Raw genomic sequence first — 17,401 nt, forward strand, 5'->3', positions numbered from 1 at the left:
AGTTAGGTTTAAGTAGTTCTAAGTTCTAGCTGACTGATGACCTCAGAAGTTAAGTCACATAGTGCTTAGAGCCGTTTGAACCATTTTTGAAGTATACATGTATTTACGAACAGTAGAAACAGGATTGCAGCTAACTGATCATTTAACCAAGTACAACATAGAGTACATGTGTAATGAGTCATTCCAGGTGCATAGCTGAGGGTAATATTAGTTAAGCAATTCATTGCAGAATTAATGTAACACTCGCACGATAATCTCTGTAGTCATACTGTATCATTAGCAGCCCCGAATGGAGTACTATGGCTGTTAAATCGGATTATTCAAGATGAGGCCAAATAAAGACAAGCAACGACGCCACAACACTATCTTTACTTAAGTAGGTAGTCAGCGCTAAATTAGGTGCGCCACCATTAACGTTACTGTAAGTATTTTGACAGCATAACACCACCACAACTACTGACAACCTGAACCATTATCATCACGCAGTTGTGACTCGCAGTGATTACAAGTTGCTCATGTTTGTCAAGAATAGCGGTAAGCGCCTCTGGAGTTCCATTTTCGTTACCACTAGGACGGAGAGAATCCTAAATAACAGTAATAGGTCACCCAGCGAAGAGAAGAGTCCACGTATTGTCTCCAGTTCCTGCAATTTGATATTAACGAAGTTCCCGATGGTTTCACACTAACAGGTTCTTTTGGCTACCCAGCGAGTCTGTTTTGTTTATAACTCCCCACTCCCTTTCCTGAGAGCGCTGTGGTTCCAGTCGTCCCGAGAACGCCGAGGAGGCCACGTCAGTCTGGTGAGTAGCCTGCAGCTACCCTCTCTATCCGAAGCCTACATTACCCGCGCTCGGGTTGGATCCGACCCCACCTTACTGTTTACGTCACACTTATTAGTTTCTTTTGTGGGTAGGATTCAACCCCATATTGATGTTTACATTACACCTAAGCTTTGTTTTCTCTTCTAGTATCTTACTAAAATGGCAAATCAACTCCTTAGAACTCCTGAGGAGATATACAACGAGTTTCTTCGACACGAGGCTGAGTCAGAGGATGACGACAATATCGATGCAGAAGACTGTTCAAAAACCACCTATTACATTATGTGTACAAATACATTTATTATTGAGAACCTTATATTTCTACAAGTAGTAAGAGATGTTTCTCATTTAGTTCGTATCTGTAGAATTTCTAAAGCACTCAAGTTTCTAGTTGATGACTGAATCTATTGATTTTTAAAATGCTTACAACAATCTTATAGAGAATATTTCTATTAAGGTTTTTTTTTGTAATCAAATTCTTATTTTTTTCCAAAGTACTTTATATTCTTACTTATTGACTATAAAAATAAAAAAAACATGTTATAACAAATATTATATGCGTTTAATTGATAATAAAACTTTTTCCTATTACTAATTTTTTATTTTACACCGAAAAATCGATATTTGGAGGGTGGGGTCTGATCCAACCCCACCTTATCGTTTATGTCAGGAAACTTCACCTTACCTTAATAACACCTCATCCTGGATTGAATACGGCTCGGAAAGCGACGTTAATTTGACGTTTCCATCCATCTCCTGCCGTCTTACCGAATGAAGTCTGAAGTGCATTCACAGTTGTGTTGCCTGCCGCAAGGATTCTGTGAAGTGTTGTGGCAGCTGGCGGTCATTGCTGAATACAGGCATGTGCAAATATCCTCACTGCTCTAGAGGAACTCGCCGTTGTTGCATTTTTTCCATACCTTAATTAGCACAATAACATAAGGCTTGTTCTGCTGAAGAACTTGATGCCGACAAGTGATTAAATAAGAATCTCCTAGCGGGAGTAATGCATGAAAGGAAACAGATTGTTGGACAAAAGAATGGACAGCTCCCTGCGTTTTGCGTTTCCGATAGTGCCTACGATAAGAATCTGGTGTCAAATTATGCTTCAGAACCCTAAACTGTTTATTTTTTTACTTCATACTAAAACAAAAGTTATGATATTAGAAGAGGAAATGACTTAAATGCTTCTCAGGAACTTTAGTTTTTCGTGTTTATTTTCCGACTTCATACTAAAACAAGGGAGTTAATGTAAGAAAAGGAAATTGAAATATACGCTTCCAAGACATAATATTTCCTTGTGTGCTACTACTGCATACATGAAAGCCCTGCAGTTAATTTTTGTTTATTGGATAAATTTTCATATCACCTCACATTCCTTTGTGAGAAGGTTCCTGGCACCTGTAAGTAGAGTCTCACGTTGGTTACTATAAGAACACGCAGGCAGTGATATCCACCGGCCGCGCGACTGCTACGGTCGCAGGTTCGAATCCTGCCTCGGGCATGGATGTGTGTGATGTCCTTAGGTTAGTTAGGTTTAAGTGGTTCTAAGTTCTAGGGGACTGATGACCACAGATGTTAAGTCCCATAGTGCTCAGAGCCATTTGAACCAGCCATTTATTACTTTCCACAGTGTTTAAGAATTCAGGCCCTGTCATAGATAAGTGATTTAGATACAAAAGTCCGATTAAGAATGTGGTTTACCCAGTCTATCATATGATGAGAGTCGTAGTCGGATATCCACATTAAGACTGACTGGCTGAATCTAATTAGAACGATCTGGTATCGAAATGAAATTACAGAAATCGGATAATTTGAACGTCTGTATTGCAACAATGCTGCGCACATAAATTCCTATGATGGAGTAACAGGTAGCAACTGTCTAAGAAAAAGTGAGAAATTTATCTACTAGCAGCAATGTAACGTAATTATAACCCATATTTCTGTGATGGAAATACTTAATCGAACAATACACATCTATTTCAGTGGTGGGAAGATACACCGTATGAGGTTTGCTGATGACATAATGCCAATAATAATAATAATAATAATAATAATAATAATAAAAATCCCGTGTGGCCGATAGGGTAATTTCTCTCTCATATGGGGGAAACTCTCCCCCATATGGGTGGTACCGAGGAAATCAAATACTTGGGGTGAACCAAATACTAACACAATCCTGAACGGCTACTTAATCCGCTGAACCCAAAATCCGTACACGTCTGAGTGAAAATCACCGCTAGTCTGGTCATCTTCTCCAAAATTTTACGAATATATGACGAGAGCGACAAGTGCTTGAGAGAGGACTACCCTATCATACAAGTGCTGAGAGACGACTTTACTGTCAATCTCCTGGATAGTTTTGTTTGTCAAATCAACAGAGTGCGTTATCATGCAGTGGAACAGGTGATTTAGTTTTGTTGCTCAATTTTCTTACACAGCCATTGGGGCAGAATTCGTAGCCCAAAACACACTTTTGGAGTTATCAGATGTAAAATATTATATTCACACTACTGTTTACTCGAGTTTACGCCTTTTGGTGGGGCTCGGCCTTTCATTTCTTCTTAGGAAGTTAACGATAAATGTATCATAACAGGTCACCAGTAACAGTACTGCATAGGAATGCTCAATGAGCGACCTGAGGGAATTCAGTAATAGTCACTCCCTTGATTTTTGTTGTTTCGAATTAGAGCTTGCAGTATTCCTACACCAGACTTCTGAACTTTGATTGTTGAATGCAAATGTCGCATGATGGTAAAATGGTAATCTATCACATATATCAGTGGTCCTTAATGTGGAAAATAATTCATGCCAGAACGATTTTTGTTGAAACAAGAATATCTTTTTCTGGCGTATTTTTCCCAAAAGCGCTCGTTCCACACACAGTTCAAATCCTTGTAGCTACCTCCTCTGCATTCGCCCCTCTGTTACACCAAAAGTGAACGTTGTGCTGCAGATGTTACACCTTTTTCCACTTGCGACTGAATTTTACAATGCTTAACTGTAGTTCATGATTTTCAAGTATGCAAAATCCAATGCTTAACTGCAAGATGATAACTAGAACTTCAGTTGATAAATACACTGACAGCGTGGCGTCGCGTTCACATGGGCGGTGCCGGTTTTCAGGCTGCGGGTGGCGTCTGGCCTGTGGCCTGTAGCCGCTGCAGCGCGAGGAAACGCTCGACCGTAAGCTGTTATGATCGCGACGCAGCCACAAGCCGTCCTGCTGAATTGTTTCTGGAATACTTGTTATTGCTGGTGGGTAGAATGTTAAGCGAGTGATATTCGATGCTCAATCAGACTCATAACTTTAGATCGAAAAGTGGTAAAAAAAAAAAATACAGTTGGACGCGAGCTCGCGGCTATAAGTTCACAATGCACAACGATTACCACCAGACCACGGGCTCACACACTGCGAAAACATCTCGGAATTAGAGAACACTTCCTCCTGACACTTCCACATTTTGCAGTGTTGTCAGGGGCGGTCAGTTTTATTGGCCACCTTTAGTGAACGACTCGGACTTAGACTCTGTGGCGGCCGGCCGGCGGTCAGTTTTTATGTCTAAGACTGTACGTCTGTCACACAGACAGGAATATGTCCACACCTCCTCTCCTCCCGCAGCCAGCCCTCTCATTGGCCAGACTCCAGCTCCTTAGGCTTTGACAGCAGAATTCCTGGAACTAACGTTCCTCAGATCTCCGCGACAATCAGCGAGTCGATCCTTGATACGGCCCACAGAGGGCGCATTTCGCTTTAGATGTTACGGCTCCACGTTTACGATATCTGCAGAGACTATATAGGCACAGTTGATGAAGGTTTTTCGGATCTACAGCCGGGTGGTAGCGTTGATATATCGCGACGTTTTGGGAAGTGTCATATTACCCATCTTCCGCCGAAGTCACATATATAGGCGCAGTTTATATTGTGACATTGCAGTGGGAAGCATTCGAATTTCCTGCCGTGTTGTTCCCGGAGTATCACATTGCGTCAGGTATTCCATAAATGTTCCCACTATTACAATCAATAAAATATTCAGGCCTATTACGTCGTGATCGAATGGATTTCGTATTAAAACACGGAGTTTCGTCCCCATCTGTGGAGGGAATTTTCAGTTGGGATTGTAGTTTCTTTGAGAGTCTGATTCACACCTGGGTAGCTACTGAATGCAGCAAAACTCCGTTTATGCGTGTTTATGCCCAGTGGTGTGACGTCACATGCTTTCGATACGCGAGGGATGTTGGACATTGTTGACTGCCATCGTCCGCTGTTGCTATCACCTCTTGGTGGAAGACTGGTACACGCCTTCTTCATCTTTTGAATCCAAATCTCATTCAGTTTCACGCCCTCCCCCTTTCTATTGAAATTCCTAGGGAATTATACAGTCTCTATGGTCTCTGTGTCTAGCCTCTCATGGTATCGGTTTGTGGCTGGCTCCTTTCAAAATGAATGTGGTGTTCTCCTGGCTGAAATCTGTCAATTTCTGTTCTATGGTTGCCCTTGCGCTCTTCTAAGTCATTTTTAACCTTTTTTCCAATACCCACGTACACTTCTCCACTATTATGGGGAGTCCTATAAATTCCTGATTTTCCAGCGGTTTGCGAGCATCATCAGCCGATTTTAGAACATGTTTTATCCTCTGGCTGGGTTTGTAGAGAACTGCGAGTAGTAGAGAGATGGCAGCATGAGTCCACTTTTGATATCGAAATGATATGCTAATTATTTAACTTTTGATATCGAAATGATATGAAAATTAATTAAATTGAGCCGCACGGAGTGGGAATGCAGTTAAGAGGCCCCATGTCATGGATTGTGCGTCCTCTCCCAAAGGAAGTACGAGTTCTCCCTTGGGCATGGATGTGCATGTTGTTCTTAGCATAACTAAGTTTAAGTTAGTTTAAGTAGTGTGTAAGTCTAGGGACCGATGACCTTAGCAGTTTGGTCCCTTAGGAATTCACACATATTTGAACATTTTGAATTAAATTGATCAGTTAATTATCACACCCCCACTACAACACAGCTCCATCTCCATCCTCAACCACGGAGGATGTAATGTGTTTGCCTCAGGCGGCACGTGGCTACCCACTCTCCCCATCCCCCACCTCCACCTACCCTATTGGTGGGAATTTAGAATTTAGGCGGAAAGTTCGAATTTACGTGGGAATTTCTTCGTGCTGATGACCCACTTCACCCCCTCACCACCCTGTAATTGGTGGGAAAATCAGAATGGTGGTGTCATTTCTCACATATGAGCCCCAGTCCTTCTGGACAGAAAGCCCAAATGCACCCCCAAAACACTGAAATTGTCTGGATGTAAGAGAGGAAGGTTAGGTTAATTTACTTTGTTTATTATAGTTGGGAAACTGAAGTAAAGATCGGTCCTAATTACGTAATTAATCATAAAGATTGGTCCTAATTACACAACTATATGCGTAGCGCTACACAAGGCAAGGCAATACAGCTCAAAAATTGACAATGTCATACAGCTGGTGTTACCCTGCGGGGAAAAAATTCACAATACAACTCAAAACTAGTGGCAGCGTACTCAGACTCTACCACTCACCTACAGCCTGGTGGTAAGAATGAAGGTGTGGAAGGTACTATCTTCGTTTTTGGTAGGAATTGCTGGTATGAGATGCTGGTATTGGACAGGTAGAAGTTTAATAAGTGTATTACCTGTAAGCATACAGCTGAAGACATTGTTTATCGCTGGTTGACGTCACAATTCGCTACAGACGTTTTCCTCTATATCGCTCGACAGTCACCCTGCATCCCAGATAATCCAAGCCAATACACGCTACCACAACATATTGAAATGAAAATTGCTTCACTGTTCTAATTACACATCGAAATGTTCGTAAAAAAAACCTCCACTCATAATCAACAGGTCATAATGCAACACAGGTACTGGGAAAATCGTTCTCACAAAAGATTGCAACCGGAGAGAGGGGCAGCTGTTGAACATGTGTTCTCCTCGAGGTACAGCTGGGAACTAGCGAAATTATAGGCAGCCCTACTTCCTCTCATCGATCCACCTCCCTCCCTCCTTCCATCTACAGCGGAGACATAGGATTTTTCAATTGGTTAACTGCTAACATGTGGCGTCCTTCCCTCTGTGGCATACCAACACCCCCGCGGTCGCTGGCTGCATCCGGCGTACCTTAAATACCTTGAAGTGACAGTTGACAGTCCAGGCATTAGCCCTTCGCCAAGACAAAAGGATGTAACGGGAACTAAACTATGTGAGATAAATGAGGGCTACCTCAAGTACAACTTGTTTGGTCATCCAAAATGCAGCTGAACCAACCCACCCATCCCCAAACTGCCCCCAGGCCACCCCTGGCCTAACCGTAGCTGGGTCGGGAGACCACCCACTGGAGGTCTGTCCCCAACGCCTCCAGCAGCCAGTTGTTCAGCGATGGAGAACCCTTTCCTTTAAAGTCAATGAATTTCCTATAAGCAAGCATCTATCAAAAAGGAAAACACAATCGTGGTGATAACACGAAAATAAGAGTAGTCCAATTTCTTTTAGTTTTATGAGCAAAATCGGTATAGTTTATTAGTTAGGCTGCAGGAAACAATTTGCATCTCTCTCCCCCACACCCCCTTACCTCAACCTACCATTATTTTGTGACGTCCAATGAAGTGGACAAAAAAACAAAAAAACTACAGCACCTCTACTGACTACAGATGACCAAACTGCAGAAGTCGGGCTACAAAACTCCTATACACGTCTACTCTTTGTGAAGTCAAAAAACAACTTCCACTATTTTGCTGTGAAAACTACCAGTCACTGCAGAATGTTCTCATTATGTTGAAACTAACATCATCATAAAGAAAAAGCGATAATTTAAACTATAAAGAAAACCAGAGATCTGTGTTAAGCGATTTCTTTCCGCTTGATGGACAAATTATCTGGTCTCAGAGCATCCCTCATCTTCAAATCAGTGTTTGTAAATAAATTGTCATGCAGACGTGTTATAAATATTTCTTACACATGAATTAACAGTACAGAATGCAATGTGAGATACATCAAGGGCTAACCCAAGTGCAACTTGCTTGTTTATCTAAAATGTAGCTGAACGACACCATCCCCCTGCTCCACACCGCCACCTTGCTACCGCTGGTCAGAGTGCCCCTGGCCCTTCACGCCATTTGCTCACATGTCAGAAAAAACACAAAAATTATACGTTAGACAGCAGCAAGCTATTATTCAAGAGGACACTGCTGTTTTGCACCCTATGGTAAGTTCCGTTTTACCAACGCAATTCTCTTTAACACTGGTATTTACAAAACAAATCGTGAGAACCTGTCTTGTAATAGAACCTCCTATAAGGTTTTACTGCTGCTCTCTCTTCCAATACATCAAAAACAAATACTGTCTGCATGTTTAAATTTGATATTTTTGCTCCATAATCCCCTTGCACCGACCTGCCTGTAACTTTTGTGTCATCCAACAGACAGTTATTTGCAATATCATAAGATTCTTGCATTCCAGTTTTGTAAGCAATTTGATCATCACAGCCTGTTTCACACAATCTGCTCACATGTTGGGAAAAACTATTAGTTTTAGGTTTCACAACAAATTCTAATTCTAATTTATAACCAGAGGTTATGAAGCATGCAATAACACAGAACTTATGGTAACACCTATTTTTAAACACACAATCATGGCGATGATAATAAAAACAATCATGAGAGTACATAAAGCCGATTTCTACTAGTTTTGTGAGCAAAATCGGTGTAGTTTTGAGAGAACACTATGTCTCCAGGCTTTGAGCAGTTATACTACTCCTTGTGATAGAACCACCTACAAGATTTTACCACGTCTCTGTCTTCTGATATATCGAGCAAACAAATGCTGTCCATGTGTGGATATCGAGCATATTACATATAGATGTACCATTTCACTGGAGCAGGTGGCCAGTGGTCAAAGTCATTGCACAGACCTGTGTAAAGTTTTATCGACTGTACTGGAGGAAGACCATATAAAACAATCAATCGCTAGAGAAGGCTACTGTATTTTTGCTTCATATGCAGCTGTAACACAACGAGGCAGTGTATAACTACAGCTTTGTAAACCACCATATGTTTTGTTTTTCCTCCAGTGACTTCTCAGTTGACAAACTTACTTTAACCTGTTTCGATCCATTGGCTCTCACAGAAAGCTGAACATCGCATGGTGTAAACTATACAGCTCCCAAAATACACAGAGCAGTAGAAATAAAACACGGAGGCGATGTTTCTCATTGACAAAAATGTGAAAGACATCGCAACATATGGAAATTGGAAGAGTTTGCGGCATCGTAGATCGTTTTCAACAGCTATTCGAGGGTGATGACCTTGTCTTCCATAGTGATGGGCTAGCAGTCTTGGTGTCCTGTTTCGGAGACCATCGTTTCCTCATTTTGCAGCCATATACATAATTACTGCTCTGCCTTTGATCATCACTGGAAGATACCATTCACAATGCCAGGTATTAGAAGTGAAAAGATGTATTATTATATTATTGGTAAAAAAAATTGAGTGTACCACAGCAAATGGAAATAGGATGAGGCCGTAGCATTGAGGAATGCTCCCAAACAACTGTGTGAAGAAGTTGACCTTTACATTTAATCCCATGTTCCACAGTGACAAGTAGCAGATATCCAGGGTTCCGCCAAGAATCTCTGCATCTCAACCAAGTGGTGTCAGTCAACATTATGTAGTAATCAACAGCATGCCTGTGGATGGGATGAGAAAGACACCATTGGTATGGGATGGTGCAGTAAAATACGCAATGCAGTTGGCGGCATGATCAATTTCAGCAATTTTACCAGTTGTTCCGGAATTTCAACCCCAGCTAATGGCACAGCAGAATGCTTCCCTGTTTCTCTATCATCACTAAAGCACCCCTTTACTGCTTTACAAGTATCATATACTAGACTGTGAATGCAGATAGATGACTATGCAGTTCGTCCATTCGGTCATCTACATCAAAGTATACCTGATAGCGTCCCATACCGAAGCAATTACGTTATCTGCATATTTCGAGCACATCAATCATAGTGCAGAATTTACGATTATGACTGGTCATCTTTCCCTTTGTGGATGGGTATCACACAGTATTCTCGCATTCATGGGATAAAATCAGAGATTGACAGATCTGTCTCACATTGTCCTTGACCAGTCATCCCTGCAGCGCAGTTGCTAATTTAATCTGCAAGTGACCAGAAGAAAAAGCGTCGTACACTCACTACATTCCACGCCTCGTGAAGGAACAGGGCGAGCTGCGTCAATAACTGCTGTTCAGTGAAGAGTGTTCTGCACTAACCTTACCCATGGCACCAATCCAATGCACAACACATCTCCAGATTCATGCACGTCGAGGAAGTGAGCACCTTTTATCAGTGTTTAGTAGACATGAGAGTGTTGTACTGACACAAGACACTGTTAAGAAGAAACGTTTGCTTTATACATGATGGAGCTCCAGACGGATGGAGTTTGAATCATTTCACGTAAATCAAATGTGCTAACAATTATCAGTACCAGGAAGGTACTGGCATAAGAGAAATTGCTGTAAAGCATAAATACACACTCCTCAGGCTACACAGTTCTCCACCTGAAAATGCTATATTGTTAAACCCATATGGTTTCTGAAGTATTAGTCGTGCAGAATGCAACGCTCTTAATACTCAATGCAGGATATATTTTTCCAACATCAGATGTACAACCACCCTTCAAGTTTCCTATCCAAATCACTATGGTGACAAACTTTAAAATGATAGAACTACTTCCTCGTACACTATTCTGTACTCCTAGGACAGCATAATCAGTGTATATCCGCCGCTCTTGCTTCTTATAAAACAACTAGAATGAAGTCGGAAGACTACTGCTCTGTCTCTTTGGAAATCAATGGATTGTAATCACTTCAGTCCGGAATCGCACGGTCGCAGGTTTGAATCCTGCCTCAGGCATGGATGTGTGTGATATCCTTATGTTAGTTAGGTTTAAGTAGTTCTAAGTATAGGGGACTGATGACCTCCAGTGTTAAGTCCCATAGTGCTTAGAGCCATTTGAACCATTTTGATTGTATACATCTTTTCAAGTCTCAAACGTACACACAGTCAATCACACTTCCCAAATTAGTTGTGCTTATTACTATCAGTAGTAGCTGTTTTAACGGATGTGGCTATGACTCACTAGGAAATGGAGCGAGGAGAATATTTTCGGTAGTCGATAAATTGAATTACCAACCATGCCCTACTGCACAAAAATGCACACGAAGAAGCAGCAACTTCTTGCGAGGGAGTAAGCACCACGATCGGTAGCAACACAACGACTCAGGTAGCGTTCCTCTTGCACAAAGAAGTTCTGGTCTGATGTTAGATAGATTTGCTCACGTACAGGATAATATAGCAATTTCTTCATGACGCCACATCTCTCGAATACAGCCTCCCCACACTATTAAAGGTCGTATATGCGGCATCAGTCCACTCTCCTACAGAAAACTCTAGGGAATGGCTTAAGTCTTATAAACGAGTTGATTCTTCCCCTTGATACTTAAGGAATAACATTGTTTGTGAGAACCAGCTGTAGTTCGGTAATATTTATATTCGACTATCTGATTTAATTTGGCGTCTCTGTGTAGTTCTCATGTTGTCCTTCTTGAAGTATGTGTTACAAAAACTCACGTAGTTTACAGGGGAAGGAGGAGGATTAAAAGTGAATGCAGTCAAAGCATAATTTTTAAGCTTTCCTCGGTCTTGAATGTCTAGGTACCCCCAACCTCCCTCAGTTCCGCACATTTCATGGCACTTTTTCTCTAATTTTATGTATTCTCAGTCAGTTTACGTAATTTTGCAACTTTATTACGCGATTATACATCTTTCATCGTATTTCCCGCAATTTTACGTATTTCCGATCAATTTGGAGTAATTATACCGGGTTTTCCTCAATTTTTAACGGTTTTATGTCATTTTTTCATATCTCTTCGATAGTTTTCCAGCTTATGTATATGGACATATTGCTTGCATACCCATGCATTATTTGACTTTACACAAGTATATCTGCGTATTCTACACACCAGCCTGCTAAAAGAATCCTAATAATACTCTCTTCCCGATGGTCTACATGCACGCACTTTGGATAGAAATGTCATGAAAAGTATAGTACTCTCGCCTTGTACCTAGATGTGGCTCAACGAGTGCTGTAGACTGGAAACCTCTGGTGTGGAAACAAATCCTTGTAGTGCTACAACACACCAGAGAACTTGTCTGAAGACTCATGTAGCGATGCACATGATGGAGACTCAAAGTCTGGCGCACCTCTATTGTTCAACTGACTTCCACTCTGTCATGTAGGGAACCGCAAAAGGGAGTTGACATGCATACAGAACTGATTTCTCCTGCTTCTTCGATATTCCCCCCTAAGTATATGCTCTAATTGCTTACAAAATGGGCCTCGCTAATTTTGTTTACACCTTCAACTTTGATACAGCCCCAGAACCATGGCAGGAGACAAACAAACTGTAGATTTCGGGTATATATTTGTCATAGTAATATGTTATTCGTTAGTTGACAGCGTGTCGACTGCACATAGCATCATGGGATGTGAGAGTTTCCATTCTCTGTACCTACAGAGTGTGCAACCCCAGTAACGTAATTTGTAGACAAACAGATAGCAAGTAATGCATTTGATCTGCAACCGTCAGCTGCTGACAGCTGTATGCACATACATATAGAGGCTATGCATGAATATTGTCAATAGCGAAGTCTCGACATCAACCACTTGTACATTACTTTTGACAGTGCTACGGCCCTGCAAACAGCCTGTAGGAGAAGTAAGCACTTTTCAATTAATCCTGGTAAAGAGCATAACATCTTTGATGCAAGTTGTATTAAAGATGTTTTGTAACAATATTGCCTAGATGGCAGGAGACAAACAAACTGTAGATTTCGGGTATATTTTTATCATACTAATATGTAAGTCGCAAGTTGACAGCGTGTCGACTGCACATAGCATTCTGGGATATGAGAGTTTCCCTGCTCTGTACCTACAGACTTTTGACAGTGCTACAGCCCTGCAAGCAGCCTGTAGGGGACGTAAGCACTTTTAAATTCATCCTGATAAAGAGCATAACATCTTTGATGCAAGTTGTATTACTGATGTTTTGTAACAAAATTGCCTAGATGACAGGAGACAAACAAACTGTAGATTTTGGGTATATTTTTATCATAAAGGGAAATGGATAGGTTAAAGTTAGATATAGTGGGAATTAGTGAAGTTCGATGGCAGGAGGAACAAGACTTTTGGTCAGGTGAATACAGGGTTATAAATACAAAATCAAATGGGGGTACTGCAGGAGTATGTTTAATAATGAATAAAAAAGTAGGAGTGCTGGTAAACTACTGCAAACAGCATAGTGAACGCATTATTGTGGCCAAGATAGACACGAAGCCCACGCCTACTACAGTAGTAAAAGTTTATATGCCAACTAGCTCTGCAGATGATGAAGAAATTGATGAAATGTGTGATGAGATAAAAGAAATTATTCAGGTAGTGAAGGGAGACTAAAATTTAATAGTCATGGGTGACTGGAATCTGACAGTAGGAAAAGGAAGAGAAGGAAACGTAGTAGGTGAAAATAGATTGGGGCTAAGAAATGAAAGAGGAAGCCGCCTGGTAGAAATTTGGACAGAGCATATCTTAATCATAGCTAACACTTGGTTCAAGAATCATGAAAGAAGGGTGAATACATGGAAGAACCCTGGAGATACTAAAAGGTTTCAGATAGATTATATAATGGTAAGACAGAGATTTAGGAACTAGGTTTTAAATGTAAGACATTTCCAGGGGCAGATGTGGACTCTGACCACAATCTATTGGTTATGAACTGTAGATTAAAACTGAAGAAACTGCAAAAAGGTGGGAAATTAAGGAGATTGGACCTGGATAAAATGAAATAACCGGAGGTTGTACAGAGTTTCAGGGAGAGCATAAGGGAGCAATTGACAGGAATGGGGGAAAGAAACACAGTAGAAGAAGAATGGGTAGCTTTGAGGAATGAAATAGTGAAGGCAGCAGAGGATCAAGTAGGTAAAAAGACGAGGACTAGTAGAAGTCCTTGGGTAATAGAAGAGATACTGAATTAAATTGATGAAAGAAGAAAATACAAAACTGCAGTAAGTGAAGCAGGCATAAAGGAATACAAGCGTCTCAAATATGAGATCGACAGGAAGTGCAAATAGACTAAGCAGGGATGGCTAGAGGACAAATGTAAGGACGTAGAGGCGTATCTCACGAGGGGTAGGATAGATACTGCGTACAGGATAATTAAAGAGACCTTTGGAGAAAGAGAACCACTTGCATGAATATCAAGAGCTCAGATGGAAAACCAGTTCTAAGCAAAGAAGGGAAAGCAGAAAGGTGGAAGGAATATATAGAGGGTCTATACAGGGGCGATGTTCTTGAGGACAATATTATGGAAATGAAAGAGGATCTAGATGAAGACGAAATGGGAGCTACGATACTGCGTGAAGAGTTTGCCAGAGCACTGAGAGAGATAAGTCGAAACAAGGCCCCGGGAGTAGACAACATTCCATTAGAACTACTGACAGCTTTGGGAGAACCGATCCTGACAAAACTCTACCATCTGGTGAGCAAGATGTATGAGAAAGGCGAAATTCCCTCAGACTTCAAAAAGAATATAATAATTCCAATCCCAAAGAAAGCTGGTGTTGACAGATGTGAAAATTACAGAACTATCAGTTTAATAAGTCACGGCTGCAAAATACTAACGCGAATTCTTTACAGACGAATGGAAAAACTGGTAGAAGCCGACCTCGGGGAAGATCAGTTTGGATTCCGTAGAAATGTTGGAACACGTGAGGCAATACTGACCCTACCACTTATCTTAGAAGAAAGATTAAGGAAGGGCAAACCTACGTTTCTGGCATTTGTAGACTTAGAGAAAGCTTTTGACAATGTTAACTGGAATACTCTCTTTCTAAATCTGAAGGTGTCAGGGGTCAAATACAGGGAGCGAAAGGCTATTTACGATTTGTACAGAAACCAGATGGCAGTTATAAGAGCCGAGGGACATGAAAGGGAAGCAGTGGTTGGGAAGGGAGTGAGACAGAGTTGTAGCCTCTCCTCGATGCTATTCAATCTGTGCATTGAACAAGCAGAAGAGTAAACGAAAGAAAATTTTGGAGTAGGTACTAAAATCCATGGAGAAGAAAAAAAACTTTTAGGTTCGCCGATGACATTGTAATTCTGTCAGAAACAGCAAAGGACTTGGAAGAGCAGTTGAACGGAATAGACAGGAGGGTATAAGATGAACATCAACAAAAGCAAAACGAGGATAATAGAATGTAGTCGAATTAAGTCAGGTGATGCTGAGGGAATTAGATTAGGAAATGAGACACTTAAAGTAGTAAAGGAGTTTTGCTATTTGGGGAGCAAACATAACTGATGATGGTCGAAGTAGAGAGGATATAAAATATAGACTGGCAGTGGAAAGGAAAACGTTTCTGAAGAAGAGAAATTTGTTAACATCGAACATAGATTTAAGTGCCAGGAAGTCGTTTCTAAAAGTCTTTGTATGGAGTGTAGCCATGTATGGAAGTGAAACATGGACGATAAATAGTTTGGACGAGAAGAGAATAGAAGCTTTCGAAATGTGGTGCTACGGAAGAATGCTGAAGATTAGATGGGTAGATCACATAACTAATGAGGAGGTATTGAATAGAATTGGGGAGAAGAGCAGTTTGTGGCACAAATTGACTCGAAGGAGGGATCGGTTGGTAGGACATTTTCTGAGGCATCAAGGGATCACCAATTTGGTACTGGAGGGCAGAGTGGAGGGTAAAAGTCGTAGTGGGAGACCAAGAGATGAATACACTAAGCAGACTCAGAAGGATGTAGGCTGCAGTAAGTATTGGGAGATGAAGAAGCTTGCACAGGATAGAGTAGCATGGAGAGCTGCATCAAACAAGTCTCAGGACTATAGACCACAACAACAACAACATTGCCTAGGTTCTCCAGTAATAACAACAAACCAAGGCAGCCTGCTGAACCTATCATGCCTGGATCCGCAATAATGGCACACAACCATCCCAATTCCATTATTTGCGTGCGTGCTACATGTCCGTTGGAAGGATGGAGACAGTCCTTCATGAGTACTACTCTTATGTACAAATTAGAACAGCACATTAGTCATACGGTACAATATACCACTGTACTCGAAATCACCAAGTCAATCACAACCAAATATTCTAGAGATGCATTGTATTTGCTCTATCTCCTACATGTCCATCACCTTTGGAGGGGTTGGAAACGCTCTACTGAGCCGAATACTCTTCCACATTCCATATGTTGCGATGTCTTCCACATTTTTGTCAATGAAAAACATTGTCTTTGTGTTTCATTGCTACCATCCTGTGTGTTATGGGAGCTGCATAATTTATACCGTGCTATGTTGAGCTTTCTGTGAGAGCAAATAGATCGTGCTAAGTGTCCGTTGGAAGGATGGAGACAGTCCTTCATGAGTGCTAGTCATGAATGCTGAGTTAGCAACTAACACAGACCTCAAATTCATGGTAGAAAAACAAAGTGTGCAGTGGACAAAGCTGTAGTCATGCCTGCCTTGATGTGTTACAGCTGTATAAAGAATGTATTAAACTGCTTATGAAGGAACAATACAGGAACCCTCTTTTGTGATTGATAGTGTGAGATACAGTCCGCCTCCAGTACAGTACATAAAACTTATGCAAGTCCGTGCAATAACTTGGACCATTGGTTATCTCCTCCCATGGGGTGATAAGTCTATATATAATATGCTCGATGTCAACATACAGATGGTATTTTTTTATGTATATATGAGAAGAGACAGACGAAGTAAGATCTTACAGGAGGTTCTGTTACAAGTAGTGGTGTAACTGGTTAAAGTCTGGATGTATATAGAAATCTTCTGTATCTATTCTCGACCGTAAATCCTATGTCAGTTCACACTTCATAACCCATATAATTGTAAAGTAGACACAATTTGAATTATAGCTTGTTGTGAAGGCTAAAAATGATTTTCTCAACATGTGAGGAAATTGCGTGAAACAGACTGAGATGATCAAATTGCTTACAAAACTGGATTGCAAGAATCTACTGCTTTTGCAAATTATTTCATGTGTCTGAAATGTTTATAGTACGTACGTCCATGACTATTTACAGACATTAATTTGAATGTGAGAGATCCTCTGATGCCATGTAATTTGTCCATCAAGCTAAAAGAATTGGCTTACCATAGATTTTTTTCTTTGGAGTTTCAATCCTCACTTTTACTTTATTACACTGCTGGTTTCGAAATAACGAGTACATTCTGTAGTGATCGATAGTTTTCACAGTAAAATAGTGGAAGTTTTTCTTTTTAGATTTTACACAAGGCAGACAAATATGTGGAGTGTGTAGCCCAACCTATGCAGTTTGGTCATCTATAGTAAGCGGAGATGCTGTAATTTTTTTCTCACTTTGCTGAATGTCGCAAAATACACTCCTGGAAACTGAAATAAGAACACCGTGAATTCATTGTCCCAGGAAGGGGAAACTT

This window comes from Schistocerca gregaria, chromosome 4 (genome assembly GCF_023897955.1).
Source record: "Schistocerca gregaria isolate iqSchGreg1 chromosome 4, iqSchGreg1.2, whole genome shotgun sequence".
Taxonomy (NCBI): Eukaryota; Metazoa; Arthropoda; class Insecta; order Orthoptera; family Acrididae; genus Schistocerca; species Schistocerca gregaria.